Raw genomic sequence first — 18,831 nt, forward strand, 5'->3', positions numbered from 1 at the left:
CTGCAGGAAAATGAATAAAAATATTAGCTAATACTCAGTTATAGATCTTTGCAAGGTATGAAGCAAAGCATTTTTTTTGGCATAAAAGCCATACCAAGGCCGTCATGCTGAAAACACATTCTCATTGTATAACAAATATTCCTTTTCTTTAAAAATTTATAAAAGAATCAGTTGCAGCTATCCACTCAAACTTTGGACTTTCTAAAGAAAACCAAGCAATGCTTTAAAACAAAATAGTAAAATACGATTTCTTACAAATACATAAAAATTGCTTATGTTTTATGTATTAACACATATATTGATTATCCATAAGCAGACACATTCTCTATTAAGTATAGGCAAATTTCCATAGTTGTTGGTTTTGTTAACATCTACTAATTTGAGGGGATGATAGTTACTTTCCATCAGTGACTTTCTAGGTAAAAGCTTCATGTATTATTCATTTGAACAAAGTGAACCATATCTTTGGTTTCATATGTCAGAGATTTATTTCAGAGTCTCCCACCCAATTTATAATATGACCTAAGCAAAAATGCCTAATTGTTCAATTTTTCCACAAAAGGATCATATTATCTTCATTAATATCTGAAATTAAAGAGATCTAAACATTTTTTCTGCTTGATATTAACAATCTAGATATTTTTAAACATTTGAAAGAATACACAAACTGTCAAACTTTTGAGAGAAATGTTTGTTTCTTTTCCTCATTTTCTGTGAAAAAAAAAGTTACACTCTTCAAGTGATAAGTAATCAGAAGCAAACCTATGTCTTCTCCCATCACACAACCTGTTTCCCTTTAGATTAGCACATGACTTGTCCAATTTACTGACGCTGAGAAAAGGAAGTGGATTTGCCTTGTTCAGATTGTTTTATAGCCATCTGTTCCAAGAGCATGTGGTCGCTGCCCTACTCCACCTTCTCTCCAGCCATCACAGCTGAGAGAAGACCCAAGTGTTTCTTCCTCAGACAGGTCTAAAGGACTATCATTCTCTGTCCTGGGTAAAGGCATAATAGATAGGAGGTAATGCAGTTATTTCCTTCATGGTTTTCTACTACATCTGCTCTGTAATTCAGTTTTGGATGGGATTTTCCTAAAAACAGAGGTAGGGGAAGTATTAGGTCCTTGAAGGTGGCCACAGAGCCAGGCCAGATTTTATTTGTCTGGACAGTTGATCTCAAACACAAGAAGGAAATAATATCATTATCATATCCACAAACTCCAACATAACTATTTGTTTTTAAGCAGTCTTGTCTCATACAAATACTTTTCTAAAGAATGCCATTATTCTACTCAAAATATTTACTTTAAAATCTTTTCCAATTTCTTGTGTAATGCCATCAACTTTTAGATTAGAACAAACTGTCAAGACATAGTTCACTGACTACTTTTACAACATGTAATGTTAACTGACATTTTCAAAGAAATGTGTTTCTTGGAACAGTCTGTCCTCGTGAAGATTGAGCAGCAGATTTGTAACGCACAAAGATAAAACTTTTGCGTTAGCAATATCATCATAAGAATTTGAGATGTTCTTAGCCACTTGGGATGAATGGTCAGGTGGTACAGAAATACAGATATAGATTCCTCACCCGTGGGATTCACAACATAGATAATTTAGTTTCTTTTTTAAAAACTACATTCTAATGCATTTTCTATTTTTTTTTCTATAATTATTGGGGGACAGGTGGTATTTGGTTATATGAGTAAGTTATTTAGTGGCGACTTGTGAGATTTTGGTAAACCCGTCACCCGAGCAGTATACACTGCATCATGCTTATAGTCTTTTATCCCTTGGCCCCTTCCCACTTCTTCCCACAAGTCCCCAAAATCCATTGTGTCATTCTTATACCTTTGTGTCCTCATAGCTTAGCTCCCGCATATCACTGAGAACATATGATACTCAGTTTTCCATTCCTGAGTTACTTTACTTAGAATAATAGTCTCCAGTCTCATCCAGGTCATTGCAAATGCCATTAATTCATTCTGTTTCATAGCTGAGTAGTATTCCATCATATAAATATACCACAGTTTCTTTATCCACTTGTTGATTGATGGGCATTTGGGTTGGTTCCATGATTTTGCTATTGCGAATTGTGCTGCTATAAACATGCATGTGCAAGTATCTTTTGTGTATAATGACGTCTTTTCCTCTGGGTAGATACCCAGTAGTGGGATTGCTGGATCAAATGGTAGTTCTACTTTTAATTCTTTAAGGAATCTCCACACTGTTTTCCATAGTGGCTGTGCTAGTTTACATTCTCACCGGCAGTATAGAAGTTTTCCCTGTTCACCTCATCCACACCAACATCTATTGTTTTTTGATTTTTTGATTATGGCCATTCTTGCAGGAGTAAGGTGGTATCACATTGTGGTTTTGATTTCCATTTCCCTGGTCATTAGTGATGTTGAACATTTTTTTATATGTTTGTTGGTCATTTGTGTATCTTCTTTTGAAAATTGTCTACTAATGTCCTTAGCCCACTTTTTGATGGGATTGTTTGCTTTTTTCTTACTAATTTCATTCATTGAGTTCATTGTAGATTCTGGATATTAGTCCTTTGTCAGATGTATACATTGTGAAGATTTTCCTCCCAGTCTGTGGGTTGTCTGATTACTCTGCTGACTGTTCCTTTTGCTGTGCAAAAGCTGTTTAGTTTAATTAAGTCCCAACTTTTTATCTTTGTTTTTACTGCATTTGCTTTTGGGTTCTTGGTCATGAAATCCTTGCCTAAGCCAATGTCTAGAAGGGTTTTTCCAATGTTATCTTCTAAAATTTTTATAGTTTCAGGTCTTAGATTTAAGTCTTTAATTCATCTTGAATTGATTTTTATATAAGGTGGGAGATGAGGATCCAGTTTCATTCTCCTACATGTGGCTAGCCAATTATTTCAGCACCATTTGTTGAAAAGGGTGTCCTTTCCCCAGTTTTTTTGTTTGTTTGTTTGCTTTGTTGAAGATCAGTTGGCTGTGAGTATTTGGGTTACTTTCTTTAATCCATCATTCCCTAAACTTACTTGATCATAGTACATGCCATTGTTTTAATTTTTATAAAGCAAAAATTAACAGCCCTTGGAACTTTTATATAAGTGAAGATTGTTTGGAAAATATTTATTGAATTGAGTGCATAAAAATAGTCTGCTTGTTTGTAGGATTTTTTTAAACAGTAAAAGGGCAAAAGTAGCTGGTAGAAAAATGGCTTTAAAAAATAATAGAACTATTTAAAACAACAAGCTCTTTGGTTTCCTTTGTTCACTTTAATGAAGCATACCACTTTGACAGAGGCTTCAAGAGCTTTTTACAAAACTTTACATCTAATTTTTCACTACAATAATTTTCAGCTCATTTTTTCCAATGATAATTATTCACCCTCCTAGGGAGGTGATGAAAAGAAGTAGCAAGGATAAGCATAGCATGCCACTTCATGCTGGGTTAAGTCATGTCTTGGTTAAATGGGTTTATATGGAGAGTTATTACCTGTTAAATGTTTTTTCTTCCTCTTTTAACCAGAACCTTATCATTATAAAGTATGGTATTTTATTTAAATCATAAGTTTTTCTCAACAAAATGTTGCATTTGATTATAGGACAGGAAAAAGCACAATACGAAAAATATGGGGAAATGCTCACCTTTTGTGAAATCAACTTGTTTCAAAGACTGCTGGTTGAAGAAAATATTGTGAATTATTTTCTGAATGTCTTTCAGTGAGGACTTTTGCACCTACAAAAAACAGAATGTATTTTCAACTTTCATTCATAGCCTTAATCTTGCATGGATTATAAAAACACTGAATGATCAAGTAATATTAATTGCCAAGATAACATGATAGGGAAAAAATATACTTAAAGAAAATAAATTTAAAGCATTGGAATATGTGATGTCACTATGGGAATGTTAGTTGACCATGAGCCTAAAATTACACACAAATATAAAACACAAGTATGGTGAGCTGTACATAACACAGACTATTTACAGTTTCAGACTGTTTACAGATTCAGACTGCATAGTGGTACCCAGGTTGTAATATATCCATTAGGAGAAATTATAAATAATTTTGAATTTTATTTGCACTGCTTGCTCATTTATCCTTTATATTAGATTAGACATAAAGTGCATTAGACATAAAGTAGAAATAAGCTGGCAATATGTGAAATACAAATTTCTAAATTTATTAAAATTTTTATAGCACATTGCTTAATAAAGAAAGAGACCAGAAATCTAAAATAATTAAGTCATGCGTATGTCAAGACAGGAATTTTTTGTTGTTGTTGCTGTTGTTTTTTGAGATGGAGTCTCCCTCTGTTGCCCAGGTTGGAGTGCCATGGCATGCTCTCGGCTCACTGCAACCTATGCCTCCGAGGTTCAAGCAATTCCCCTGCCTCCACCTTCTGAGTAGCTGCAACTACAGGCTTGTGCTACCACACCTAGCTAATTTTTTTGTATTTAGTAGAGACAGGGTTTCACCATGTTGACCAGGATGGTCTTGATCTCCTGACCTCATGATCTGCCCACCTTGGCCTCCCAAAGTGCTGTGAATTACAGGTGTGAGCCACTGTGCACGACTCCTCGAACACCTTTTCTACATGATCCCTAAAGAGCCTCCTTAAAACAGGGAAGAGTTTCAAATCCTTCTCCATTCCTCTAATCATCTATACCTTTTGTCTAAATACCATCATAAACTCAGAGGACCTATCTTTCTAGACCCCTTGCCCTTGAGGGCCTTTTATCCTTCAGAAATCTTTGGACATGCCAATTATATTCTTACTTTTCTGGTCCATTTGTATTCAGAAACTCTTGTTCATTCTTCTCTTTTATCTCTGACTTACCAGTATAATTTAGAGATCCTTTCAACTGTGTATGTCAAGACTCCCCTGCATCCGGCCAAGGCAGATGGAGTTTTGTCTTTACACAGAAAAGACTTTAATTGCTGGGTAAAACATACTTTTGGCAATACTCCCTTTGTGAAACCTAAGAAGCCTAATGGGTGTGGCTACCCATACCTCCCCACAAAAAAATAAACAATCAATCAATTCAATTATATACCAACATTCCCATCATCATAAAATCAGGCCTATTATTTGTCCTATATGATTCTGAAAGCCTTCTCTTTTCCAAAGCCCAAAGGGCTGTTGATACTTGGGTAATAAGTACTCGCTTGAGAATAGAGCTGCACCAGGGAACTCCATCCAGGGGAAACTAAGGATATCCAAGGATGCCTGAGTGCAGGTTGTAGAGCCTAGTAGGACAGGTATGCCTTAATATCCCTGACTTGACTGCAGGACTGGCCTCCTACAGGATCCAGGTCCCCTGGCATCTTTCTGATTTCTTATCTGTCTTTCAGATCATGTCAAGGACAAATCTACATTATAAGCAAGACTCCTAATACTAGGACTTGTAGACTAACCAAAGGACACTCGATTGAGGTCCCTTCTCTGCACACTCTAGCGGGGGCATGACTACTGGGCCTTGAAACAGAGCAGAAACACTGGTAATCCATATCTCAGGATTTTCCCCCTTCTGATGCATCCTTAAAAACTGGAATAAATTTGACCCTTAAACCCTAAAAACAACAACAACAAACAACAAAAAAACAAATTTTACTTTACAATACCAGACGAAGCCTGGCCAAAGAACTAAAGTATGAATTTTAATACCATCCTCCAGCTGGACCTTTTCTGCCGCTATCAGGGCAAATAGTCAGAGGTCCCCTATTTAGAAACCTTCACAATCTTGTGAAAACATCTTAAAAAGTTCTCAGAGGACCCCAAAAGACTCATCGAGGGCTTCCAAAAATTGACTCTTAGACTACCTTGAAAGGATATAAGTATTTTCATAAGACAAGCCCTCTCATGAGAAAAAAGATAAACCATCTATGAGGTAGCACTGTCCTGTGGGAATGACCTACACCTGGCAGACGTCAACTACCCCGAGAGAGCTACAACTGTTCCCCAGCAGGACCACAATTGGGACTACAGACAAAAATAGGGGCCAGGAACCATATGCTCCTGTGTCTAATAAAAAAATTTTAAAACTCAAGGCTATAAACTATAATAAACTAGCCACCATAGACCAGAGTAAGGCAAGAACTAAGGACCTTCACACTTCCCAATAACAAATTCTGCATTATTTTTTATAATTTTCCTTCTGTTAAATGTATAACAATATTTGCAACATAATTTATCTCATAATGATTCATAAGCATTATTACTTCATTAATAATATCACCCCTTTGTTGAAATATAATGGTTTTCTAGTGAGAGGTGTTACAGTTTAGTGGTTAGGAGCTCAAACTTGGACTGAATCCTAGTTCTAGCAACAGCTTGGACAGGTTAATTACTCTATTTCCTCAAATTCCTTCCCTGTAAAGCTAAGATGAACATATGATCTACCCCACTGTGCTCCTGTGAGGATTTCAGTGGATTTAAACATGGCAAAATTTGAGAGATGGTATTTTAGTTACTATTCAGTTTCAGTAATTCTGTAATTTTTATTGTGATTCCTTAGATGTGTAACTATTCATTTCCAAACACAGGGAATTTCTAGTATTACATTAGAATTAGTATAGTCAGAGAACATAATACGTATATGTTAATTTCAGTTAAATATGTGCTTAAATATCCACTATTTTTTGGATTTATCAATTTCTTCCAGTAATTCAGTCTACTTACTTCATATATTATATGTCATATTGCTAGATGCTTAAAAGTTTAGGATTACTATATAATGGCACTTTAATTTCCATAATTATCTAATTAATAAGACTTTCAGCATTCAGATTGATGGCAGGTTAGTCCCCGTAATAAGTATATTTTATTTGGGGATTACTGTGTTAAGATATTTGGAAAATGACTAAGTTTGTGTCCTGACTGCTCTACATCAGGATTTTGTTTTTTTTTTTTTTTTTTTTTTTTTTTTGACGGAGTCTCACTGTGTCACCCAGGCTGGAGTGCAGTGGCACAACCCTGGCTCACTGCAACCTCCAACTCCCTGGTTCAAGCAATTCTCCTGCCTCAACCTCCCAAGTAGCTGGGATTACAAGCACTTGCCACCACACCCAGCTCATTTTTGTATTTTTAGTAGAGATGGGGCTTTACCATGTTGGCCAGGATGGTCTCGATCTCCTGACCATGTGATCCACCCGCCTTGGCCTCCCAAAGTGCTGGCATAACAAGCATGAGCCACTGTGCCCAGCCCATCTCAGGAATTTTTGACAGAAATCCAACAACTTTCACTTAAGCATCTAAAGGAGGGAAATGGGGCAGAATATGAGCCATCAGAAGTTGGAGAATGGTAATATTTGAGACAGGAGAGCCAACAAAGGAGGCTTCAAGAAAGAAGGTTTGGGTTTTTTTAGGATTGTAAAATAAGATGACAATGTTTAAAGAACCACCGAATTTACTGATTAAAATTATAACTTCAGTAGTTATTTTATAAAATCAAAACATAAGTTGGAGGTAATTTGAGTATACCAAATCAAGGCTGGTTTTTGGTTTTTGGAAAGCTTGACATTGGGAAAAGTCTAGAGAAGGTTGAAGCTTAATCATCGGGATGAATGAACTTTGGGAGTTTAGACAATGAGAGGACATAGAGGACTTAAAGGATAACATTGTAGCCTATTGAGTTTAGTGTTAAATGAGGTATAAAGTAGGATGTTCCTGAGTTGCTAATATCAGCATGTTAGAGTAGGTAGTTAGACAGACATGAGAGGGGTGGGAGAGAGCCCACCAAGGAATGTCATCAGGTGATGGTCAGGCAGTTGTTAAACGGTCTCTCTGAAATGATAACTGGTTGCAGCCAGTGCCTGGGGAAGACAGTCTCCCAATACGTAGAAAACACCTGGAGCTAGTGATCAGCAGCTTCCTGATAAGATCTCAGGAGTTGGATGAGCAAGCTCAAGCATGTGCACTGAGAGGCAAAATGGCAGATGTATGACCTTCCTTTGTGGGTATTTGACTGGTAAAGGAAAATCGCCCCTAGAGAGCAGGCACACAGCCTCAGTAAATGCAAGATGCATGCAGTCACCCTCCAGAGTGCTGACTGACACCGTATATGTGGCAGTTCAGCAGCAGCCTACCCCAAGGGAAGAATCGAGGGAGGAGAAAAGAAAACCCTGGAACCATGCCAATGTATAAAACTCCAAGTCAAGGATTTAACAGGGCACTTGGATCTCTCAAGTCACCCCTGGGCCTTTTGCCAAGTTTAGTTTGCTTCCTTTGCTCCCGCTGTAAAACTTTTCAATAAACTCTCACTCCTGCTCTAAAAGTTATCTCCATCTTTCCCTGAGCCTTAAACCTACTTCTGCTCCTTGGCCAACTTCTGTCCTCTGAGGAGGCAAGGGTTGAGTTTGCTGCCAACCTGTGTGGATTCACCACTGGTAACAAGCCACTGGGCCATGAATAAATGAGCTAAAGACTATGTTTCTATTGCATGTTGAAGAAGACTATACGTTAATGTTTTAAAATTTTTAGGCTGAGCACAGTGGCTCATGCCTATAATCCCAGTACTTTGGGAGGCTGAGGCAGGCAGATCACTTGAGCTCACGAGTTTCAGACCAGCCTGGGCAACATGGAGGAACCACATCACTACAAAAAGTACAAAAATTAGCCAGGCATGGCGGTGTGCGTCTGTAGTCCCAGCTACTCAGAAGACTGAGGTGGAAGGATGGCTTGAGCCTGAGAGGTGGAGGATGCAGTGAGCCAAGATCAAGCCGCACTCCAGCCTGAGCAATAAAGCCAGATGTTTTCTTTAAAAAGATTATTTGAAACGTTCATTTTAAAATAAGTTTTCAATCTTTATCTCATTTTTAGATGAGACTTGTGTTTTCCAAACAAAGAATTATAAACTCAGACTTCTAATTGGGTTAAAAATAAGTTTTCATCATTTATCTATAGAATTGATGGCTTTGGAGAGCCCAAGCCAAGTAAATAATTGAAAATTTTAGAGGAATAAAACTTCTATTTATGAATTATGAGGACTTCTTTTTGGAAATTATCCTGGTTAAGTTTGTTTATTCTGCTCAATTGGAGAACAAGCAGTTAAGCTGCAAATTTTACATGATCCAAAATTATGGGATATCTTTCGTTTCCAAATTTGTTGGATGTAATGGACTGTGAAGAAGGGCAATAAGCTATTGCTAGAAAGTACACTGAAGCTTTATGAACACGTTTTCTTTTGTATTCCAGATAAAGTTCCCTTTGTGTCTATAAAATGCACTTAATGATCTGGAGCTTACAATGTACCAGCAAAAATAAAAGAAGCAAAAAATAATTTTAAAGCAAGCCCAGAAATTACGCTAAATTTTTTCAAGGCTAAACTACTACTGCCTATCTTCATAGAAATAGATCACATACTAATCAGGGTCCAGTCAGCATGCCAAAAACATGGCCATTATTTTAACAGATTGAATTTAATACAAATAATTGTTAATTGGGTATTGCTAGAGAACAGAAAAGGCAAAAGGGAAACCCAATATTGTCACTGAAATAGTGCAGGGTCCACACCTGAGGCAGGGGGAACAAAAGAGTTTGTGATTTGAAAACACACACACTTGGATGAGAAGTACCATATAGCTGGGACTCAGACCTCTAAGGAGAGATGCTAATCAGCTCCTTCCTACTGGTGACTCAGAAGCTTGCAGGTGAAGCCCTTGGAGCAAGGACCAGACATCTGAGGAGGAGCTGCCAAGACTTGTGCTGGTGTCTTTGAGTATCAGAAAGAGCCTCATTCACTAGATGGAATTGGAGACCATTATTCTAATTGAAATAACTCAGGAATGGAAAACCAAACATCATATATTCTCACCGTAAGTCGGGGCTAAGCTATGAGGATGCAAAGACATAAGAGTGATACAATGGACTTTGGGGGAAATCAGGGGAAAGAATGGGGGGGGGGTTGAGAGATAAAAGACTACAAATTGGGTAGAGTATGTACTGCCCGGGTGATGGATGCACGAAAATCTCAGAAATCATCACGAAAGAACTTATTCATGTGACCAAGCACTGCCTGTTCCCCAAAAACCTATGGAAATTTTTAAAAAACTAAAAAAAAAAAAAAAAAAAAAGAAAGAACCTCATTCAGGGAGTGTTGGAAAAATGGCAAATTGGAAGCAACTGTTGCTACTAGACGTGTTTACTCCAGAACAGCTAATAGGAAAGTCCCTCTTTCACTAACAGAAAAGTCTCTCTTCTCTCCTCTTGGTCAACCTTTGCTGCTCTTAGAAGTAAAGCCTAATGGACAACCCAATTGAAAGAGAAGAAATTAGAATTTCAGCCAAGCCATATAAGCTGAGTACACAAGTGTGAGATTTGAAGCTGAAAGACAATACTTAACCAGCACAGGATATAAGGAGGAGAAATTGTGCAGTTTGTAGAACTCTGAAGAAGAAAATAAGTGTGTGTCAATCGGCAAAATGATAAAAAAGGTAAAACCTATAAAGGGAAGGGACACAGAGAGAAAGGAGATCTTGCTAACATCTAAAGGCAAATTTCTTCTTGACAAGTCTCCTGGGATACTATGGTTCACACTTATTCAGGCAAAGATGGATACAAAAGAAGTTGAAAGCTTGTGTACTGCCAGGTCTCAGAAAAGAGGTGGATCTGTTACAGTGGAGAAGCATCATTTACGCATTCCATTTATTCAAATTCAAGCATTCATTTAGGGAAAGGGAGAAAAATTTAAATTAGTCTAGGCCACAACATTCTACTCTTTGAGCATACACCTAGGGAGAGCAAAAGATGGGTGGTTTGTGTTTGATGTTTCTCTCATCTGTCTCAGTCCTGCCTCTAATAGTGTGAGCATAAACCCTGTGGAGTGTGGATCCACTAATTACACAGCCTCTAAATTTAAGACAACATCTTCATTTGGTGCTCAAAAAGAAATCCTGCAATCTGCAGACAAAATTGAATTGGATTTATTGTAACAGAGCATATAAGTAAAATGTACTTTCAAAAGTGACTTACGTTATCTTCAAAGGGCATTTTCAACAATCACTTTATAAGTTGAAATTAAAATCAAACCCATGTTTAATTAAGATATAACACCACTATATAACTATTAAGAAAAGTAAGGTGGGGGTGAGGTAGAATGAGCAAGTTCAAAGCTGAAGCAAATCCTTAGTGCATTTAAGGAAAGGGAAGCCAGAATGGTTTTAGTTCAGAATGAAACTGCCTTTGCAAAAATTATAGCTGAGGAAATTATGACACTGACAGAGATCATCCCTAACTGACTCCATCTTGCTTCTAAACTTTAAGCTGTCCTTGTTCATTCCCGGACGTGGGCCAAACTAACCTTAAGAAGGAATTCAGTTTATGGTTTGACTCTGAAACAAAATTGGTAATAGCCCTTTCCCAAAAAGACCCCCTTCTTGCCTGGGCACCAGTCTGCCTTTGTAGAACTAACAAATTAGCTACAAGATTAGAAATTCTGGTTAGGGGTCAGGCAGCCCTACAAGTGTCTGAACCTCCCCAAATTGTTCCTGGGGATAATACCATTATTGTAAAACCAAAGATCAGTGCTTGAGGTATTTTGCAGACCCTGCCCTTAATGTGTCACCTGACACCACTCAGATGGGTAATCTGCCTCAACCAGTTCTGCGATCACACCCAAAACAGAAGACAGCAAGAAAATCTCACTTCAACCCCACTATGATTCCATATCCAGCTGACCAATCAGCACTCCCTACTTCCTGAGCCCCTACCCGCCAAATTATCTTTAAAAACTCCAATCCTCAAATGCTCAAGGAGACTGATTTGAGTAATAATAAAACTAGTCTCCCGCACAGCTGCCTCTGCGTGAATTACTCTTTCTCCATTGCAATTCCCCTGTCTTGATAAATCAGCTCTGTCTAGGCAGAGGGCAATGCGAACCCATTGGGTGGTTACAAGATAGTGAGAAGATTAGCAGGAAAGGAGCTCAGAGAGAGAACTAGGGATCAGACCAAAGAAGGCCTGGAGATCCTGCCTTTTATTTAAGGGAAAATAGGAGACACTGCAGGATTTTGAGCAGAGAACAGACATTATCAGACATATTTTAAATGGACCACTCTTTTGCATGTGTAGAATAGAGTGTATGGGATAAAGTGTCGACAGAGGAAGACCATCCAGTAGGCTGCTGCAATTATGCAGGGGAGAGCTGACAGTGATTTAAACTAGAGTGGTAGTGGTAGAGGTAGTATAAAAAGTAGTGATGTTTTAGATATAAAATTGGAAAGATTTTTTGATAGACTGAATGTGGGGTATAGAAAACAAAAAAAAAAAAAGAGGGGTGAAGGAAGACTTCAAAGTTTTGGGCCTGAGAAACTAGGTTAATTGATTGCCATTTTAAGGGACTTGGGGGAAATAAAAAATGTATCCCGGGAATTTTGAGACATCAAGTGAAGTCTTTGGAATCCAGGAGAGATTTCTAGGTTGGAGATGTGAATTTAGGGTCATTAGAATATCAGTGTTATATTAGCTATGAAAGTGATGGAAGTGATAAAAGTCATCTGAAAAACAAGTGTCAAGGGTGAAAAAAAAGAAAAGAAGAAAAAGAGGATTAATGTCCAAGAAATTCCAATATTTAGAGGTCAGATAATGCAGGTATACCTACCAGCCAAGGAGATTCAGAAGGTGTGGTCTGTGAAGTGAGATGAGAATCATGAAAAATCCTGTCCTGGAAGTCAAAATACTACTTCAAAAAATATACATATTTTAAAGAGGAAGGAATGATATCTTGTATCAATTTTGTCACTGTTGACTACTTTACTTCTACAGGAAAAGCATACAATTAGATGGCTCTTCCCCGATTCCTAAATCTATCTTCTCTATCAAATTTTTTAACAATTTTCCTTTTTACTTTGTTTTCAATTGGAGTACTTAGAATTTCTTCTCCATATAAATAATCTGATTGTGTCAAATAAATTCTACTTTTAATGTGGATTTTAAAATCTGACATTTTAAGTTTTTATTCTCCTGAGTTATTTTTCATTTGATGCCTTTACTTATGATTTTAAAGTAATTACTTTATGTATTATATTTATATCTTAATTTAATGAAGTTCTTCCCAATCTTTTACAACTGAAAGAAGCAAAAAGCTTGAAATGATCAAAACAATTCTGCCTCTTTATAGGAGCGTGGTAAGTAGAATAATGCCCCCCGATCCTAAAATATATGTCCATGTCCTAATTCCCCATACATGTAAACATGATATGTTAGGAAGAAATGGGGACTTTTGCTGGTGTGATGAAGTTAAAGATCTTTGTTTATCTGCAGGTAATGACATTTTTAATATCTTAATTTTTGTCCTTTATGTCTTTGAGTCTGACTATATAGTACTCTTACTCTCTAATAATTTCTTTTTTTTTTTTTTTTTTTGAGGCGGCGTCTTCTTTTTTCGCCCCGGCTGGAGTGCAGTGGCCGGATCTCAGCTCACTGCAAGCTCCACCTCCCGGGTTTACGCCATTCTCCTGCCTCAGCCTCCCGAGTAGCTGGGACTACAGGCGCCCGCCACCTCGCCCGGCTGGTTTTTTGCATTTTTTAGTAGAGACGGGGTTTCACCGTGTCAGCCAGGATGGTCTCGATCTCCTGACCTCGTGATCCGCCCGTCTCGGCCTCCCAAAGTGCTGGGATTACAGGCTTGAGCCACCGCGCCCGGCCACTCTCTAATAATTTCTAATTAAGATCTTATACCATGTCTAAATAAATATGGTGGTATGTGAGGAAAAACTATTTCAAATTTAGAACCATTTCTTGAGTATAGAGATAATCAAAACTATGTCCTAGCGCAAAAGCAATAAACAATTTGAAAATCAATTCATGTAATCTATCACATCAATAGAATAAAGAAAAATCACATGATTATATCAATGAATGCAGAAAGGCACTTGATAAAATCAAGTACCCACTCGTGATATTAATAATTTTTTTAAAATCTCAGCAAATGAGGAATAGAGGGAAACTTCCTTAACTTGATAAAGAACATCTGCAAACAATCTACAGCTAACATCATACCTCATAACAAACTCAAAGCTTTTTGCTAAGTTCAAGAACCAGGCAAGAATGTTCCCTCTTACTACTATATTTCAACATCATACTGGAAGTCCTAGCTAATGTAAGAAGAAAGAAAAGGTAAACAGAAGATATACAGTTTGGGAAGAAAAAATAAAACTGTCTTTCTTCATAGATGTCATGATCTTCTACAGAAAAATATGAAAGAATTGATCAAAAAACTCCTGGAATTAATAAGTAAAGAAAGGTTGCAGAAAACAAGATTAAAATTCAAAATTCAATCAATATTAAATATTAATATTATATATCAGCAATCACCAAGTGCAATTTAACATAAAAACATATTACTGTTTACATGAGTACCCCAAAAATAAAATACTTATGTATAAATATAACAAAATACATAAAAATTTGTATGAAAAAAACTACAAAACTCTGATGAAAGATATGAAAGAAAAACTAAGTGAAGGAATATCCCATGTTCATACATAGGAAGAGTCAATATTGCCAAGACATCAATTCTTTAGTTGATCTATAGATTCAATGCAGTTCTAATCAAAATCCCAGCAAGTATTTTGTGGATTTTTACAAATTGATTCTAAGGTTTGCCTAAGGGGAATCATCTAGTTGACCACTCAATATTGAAAAAGAAGAAGAACAGAGTTGGAAGACTGGCCTACTTGACTTTAAAATATACTATAAAGCTACAGTTACCAAAACAGCATGGTATTATCAAAAGACAAGACAAGTAGATCAGTGGAACAGAATAAAGACCCCAGAAACAGACCACAAAAATATAGTCAGGTAATTTTTGACAAAGAAATGAAGGCAAAACAGTGTAGAAAAGATACTCTCTTCAATAAGTAGTACTGGAATAATTGGACATCTATCTACACACAAAAATGTGAACCTAGACACAGACCTTTCGTTCGTCACAAAAGTTAGCTCGAAATGGATCATAGGCCTAAACATAAAATGTGAAACTCTAAAACTCCTAGAAGATAATATAGGAGAAAAGCTACATGACCTTGGGTATAGTGATTACATTTTAGATATACCACCCAAAGGCATGATTAGTGAAAGAAATGATAAATTGGAATGAATTAAAATTTAAAACTTCTGCTCTGCAAAATACAATGTCAAGAGAATGGGAAGATAAGCCATATACTGGGAGAAAATATTTGCAAAAGATACATCTGATAAAGGGCTGTTATACAAAATACAAAGAATTCTTAAAATTTAACAATATGAAAATGAACAATGCAGTTAAAAATGGGCAAAAGATTTGAACAAATACCTAACTAAAGGAGATATACAGATATTGAGTGAGCATATGGAAAGATGCTTAACATCATACGTCATTAGGAATTGGCAAATTAAAACAATAATGAGATACACTATGCACCTATTAGAATGACAAGGCCAAATCTGAAACACAAACAACAGTGAAAGCCAAAGAGAATGTAGAGCAGCAGAACTCTCATTCATTGCTGGTGGTAATGCAAAAATGATACAGCCACTTGGGAAAACAGTTTGGCAGTTTCTTTGAAAACTAAATATATTCTTACTTTATAATCCAGCCATTGTGCTTCTTGGTATTTACTCAAATGAATTAAAAACCTATGTCTATACAAAAACACAATATTTATAGGAGCTTTATTCATAATTGCCAAATCTTGGACGCTACCAAGATGTCTTTCAGTAGGTGAATGAATAGACTGTGGTACATCCAGACAATGGAAAATTATTCAGAACTAAAAAGAAATGAGCTACCAATCCATGAGAAGACATGGAGAAGACTTAAATGCATGTTACTAAGTGAAAGAAGCCAATATGAAACAACTGTTTACTGTCCAATGATATGACATTTTGAAAAAGGCAAAACTATGGAGACTGAAAATATTAGTGGCTACCAGCAATTAGAAGGAAAGAAGTAATGCACAGGTAGAGCATAGAGAATTTATAAGGCTGTGAAACTATTCTATATAATGTTACAATAGTGGATCTGTGTCATTATATATTTGTCAAAACCCATATATTGTAGAATATCAAGAGTAAACACTAAGGTAAATTATGATGATAATGATGTGTCAATGTAAGTTCATCAATTGTGACAAGTGTAGTACTATTGTTATGTGGGATGCTGATAGCAGGGAAGGTTGTGGCGTGTGTGGGGACAAGAGTTATATGGGAACTCTCTGTACTTTTCCAGTCAATTTTGCTGAGCCAGAACTTGGTGTGCTAGAATTGGTGCACTCAGTAAGTTTAGGATTGAATAATTTTGGTAGGTTCTGGGTTATAGGGATGGTCCTTAGTTGTTCAATACCTGGTCCTAGGATGATTTAGGGCAGGGGAATATTGACTTGGTACGTGAAAGTTTCATAAAGGAGATAGTTGAAGATATGGGCTCTGGAGTGCTTTGCATGTATATCAAAGGCACACTTGCAAGGGAGTCTTTTTAGTTCTGAATAATTGTAGAAATTAGCTAGTCCTGGGAGGGGCAGCCTTTGCAGGATCAAAACCCCAAATGCTAGAACATCAAGAATAAAGAAAGTAAGAAAATATATTCAATACAATTTCCTCTATGTAGATTGTTACCTCTACAATTTCCTCTACGTAGATTTTTACCTCTACGTTCTTTAAGGATGTTGATCTGAAGTTGTTTCGTTTTTGTCCTTGTATAATATTCTTTTTTAAAAAATATCAGTCTCTAAAAGATATATGCCTTCTTTTCCCTCCTAATTCCTCTTTTGCTTTCCTTAATCAGACCCACCAAAGGATTATCTACTGTTTGCTTTTGCAAGAAGTAGTTGTTTGTTTATTTCTGTTTTCTGCTCTTGAATATCTGCTGAAATTTTCTCTATGATCACATTTTCCAGGTACTTTCTCCCTGTTGCTTTTAAAGCATGCCACCATGCACTCTATTTTATTTGAAATTAGTATTACCCTAGCTACTTCAGATTCAGCCTCTGACATTTTATTTATTCTGAATGTGATGTATTTGAATATGTTCAAAGTACATTTTCCTTAGAACTTTGAAGATGTGCTGCCATACTCCACCAGATTCTAACCCTAATGGTGATATATGTGATAACATCTTTATTCTAAATGACTCTGTGGTCAATCTGTTGCAATTTTGTAAAGTTTTATTTCTAGATGCTTTTACAACTTTCTCCTTAATTTTCGAACATTTTAACCTGCTTTGCTACTGGTCTTTTTCATTTTGCCCATTAAGTCTTTGATGTCAATTTAAAGAAAAGTACATTTATTCTACTCTGAGAAAATTTCTTTTAATATATATTTTGTTTCATTCTCTCCATTCTGTATTTTCACTTCTTAGGGAACTGGTTTTCCCTCAATGCCTCATTTTTGTTGTTTTTATATATTCTTTTGATCCGCCCATCTCGGCCTCCCAAAGTGCTGGGATTACAGGCTTGAGCCACCGCGCCCGGCCTCTCTCTTCCACTTTCTAGAAAGCAACAAGTTCTCTTGTCATAATAATCCATTGATCCATTAATACATTGGTCCATGAGTGGATTAATCCACTCTTAAGGACAGAGACCTCATGTTGTAAATACTTCTTAAAGCCCCCACCTCTCAATATGGCCACATTTAAGATACAATTTCAACATGAGTTTTGGAGGGGACAGTCAAACCACAGCACTATTTAAAGTTGTTTCTTTCTGGACTAATACCCAGAATCTACAAGAAACTCAAACAAATGAGCCAGAAAAAAACAATCCCATAAAATAGTGGGCTAAGGGCATTAAAAGAAAATTCTCAAAAGAAGATATACAAACAGCCAACAAACATATGAAAAAATGCTCAACGTCACTAATGATCAGTGAAATGCAAATCAAAACCACAATGAGATACCAACTTGCCCCTGTAAGAATGGTCATAATAAAAAAATAATAGACGTTGGTGTGGATGTGGTGAAAAGGGAACACTTCTACACTGCTGGTGGGAATGTAAGCTAGTACAAACCATCAGGGAAAACATGGAGATTACTTAAAGAACTAAAAGTAGATCTACTATTTGATCCAGCAATCCCACTACTGGGTATCTATCCAGAGGAAAAGAGGTCATTATATGAAAAAGATACTTGCACATGCATGTTTACAGTGGCACAATTTGCAATTGCAAAAACGTGGAACCAGCCCAAATGTCCATCAATCAATGAGTGGATAAAGAAACTGTGATATAGATATATGTGTGTGTGTATATAGTGTGTATTTATATGCACTATATATATAGTATATATATACACATATATCTATATAGTGTATATATATGGTGTATATATACATGGTGTATATATATACATGGTGTGTGTGTATATATATGGTGTGTGTATATATATATGGTGTATATATATATGGTGTATATATATACACACACAATGGAATACTACTCAGTCATAAAAATGAATGAATTAATGGCATTTGCAGAAACCTGGATGGGTTTGGAGACTATTATGCTAAGTGAACTAACTCAAGAATGGAAAACTGAACATCATAGGTTCTCACTCATAAGTGGGAGCTAAGCTATGAGGATTCAAAGGCATAAGAATGATACAATGGACTTTGGGGACTCAGGGAAAAGGTGGGATGGGTGTGAGGGATAAAAGACTATAAATTCGGTTCAGTGTATACTGCTCAGGTGATGGGTGAACTAAAGCCTCACAAGTCACCACTAAAGAACGTATGTAATAAAATACCACCTGTTCCCCAAAAACTTATGGAAATAAAAAATAAAATAAATTTGTTCCTTTATTTCCCTTTTGTATCCACTAAGCTTCTTGAGCTTTTCTCGTCCAACGCTACCCATATCCCTGGAAACATCTTCACT

The sequence above is a fragment of the Papio anubis genome, chromosome 10, assembly GCF_008728515.1.
Source record: "Papio anubis isolate 15944 chromosome 10, Panubis1.0, whole genome shotgun sequence".
Classification (NCBI taxonomy): Eukaryota; Metazoa; Chordata; class Mammalia; order Primates; family Cercopithecidae; genus Papio; species Papio anubis.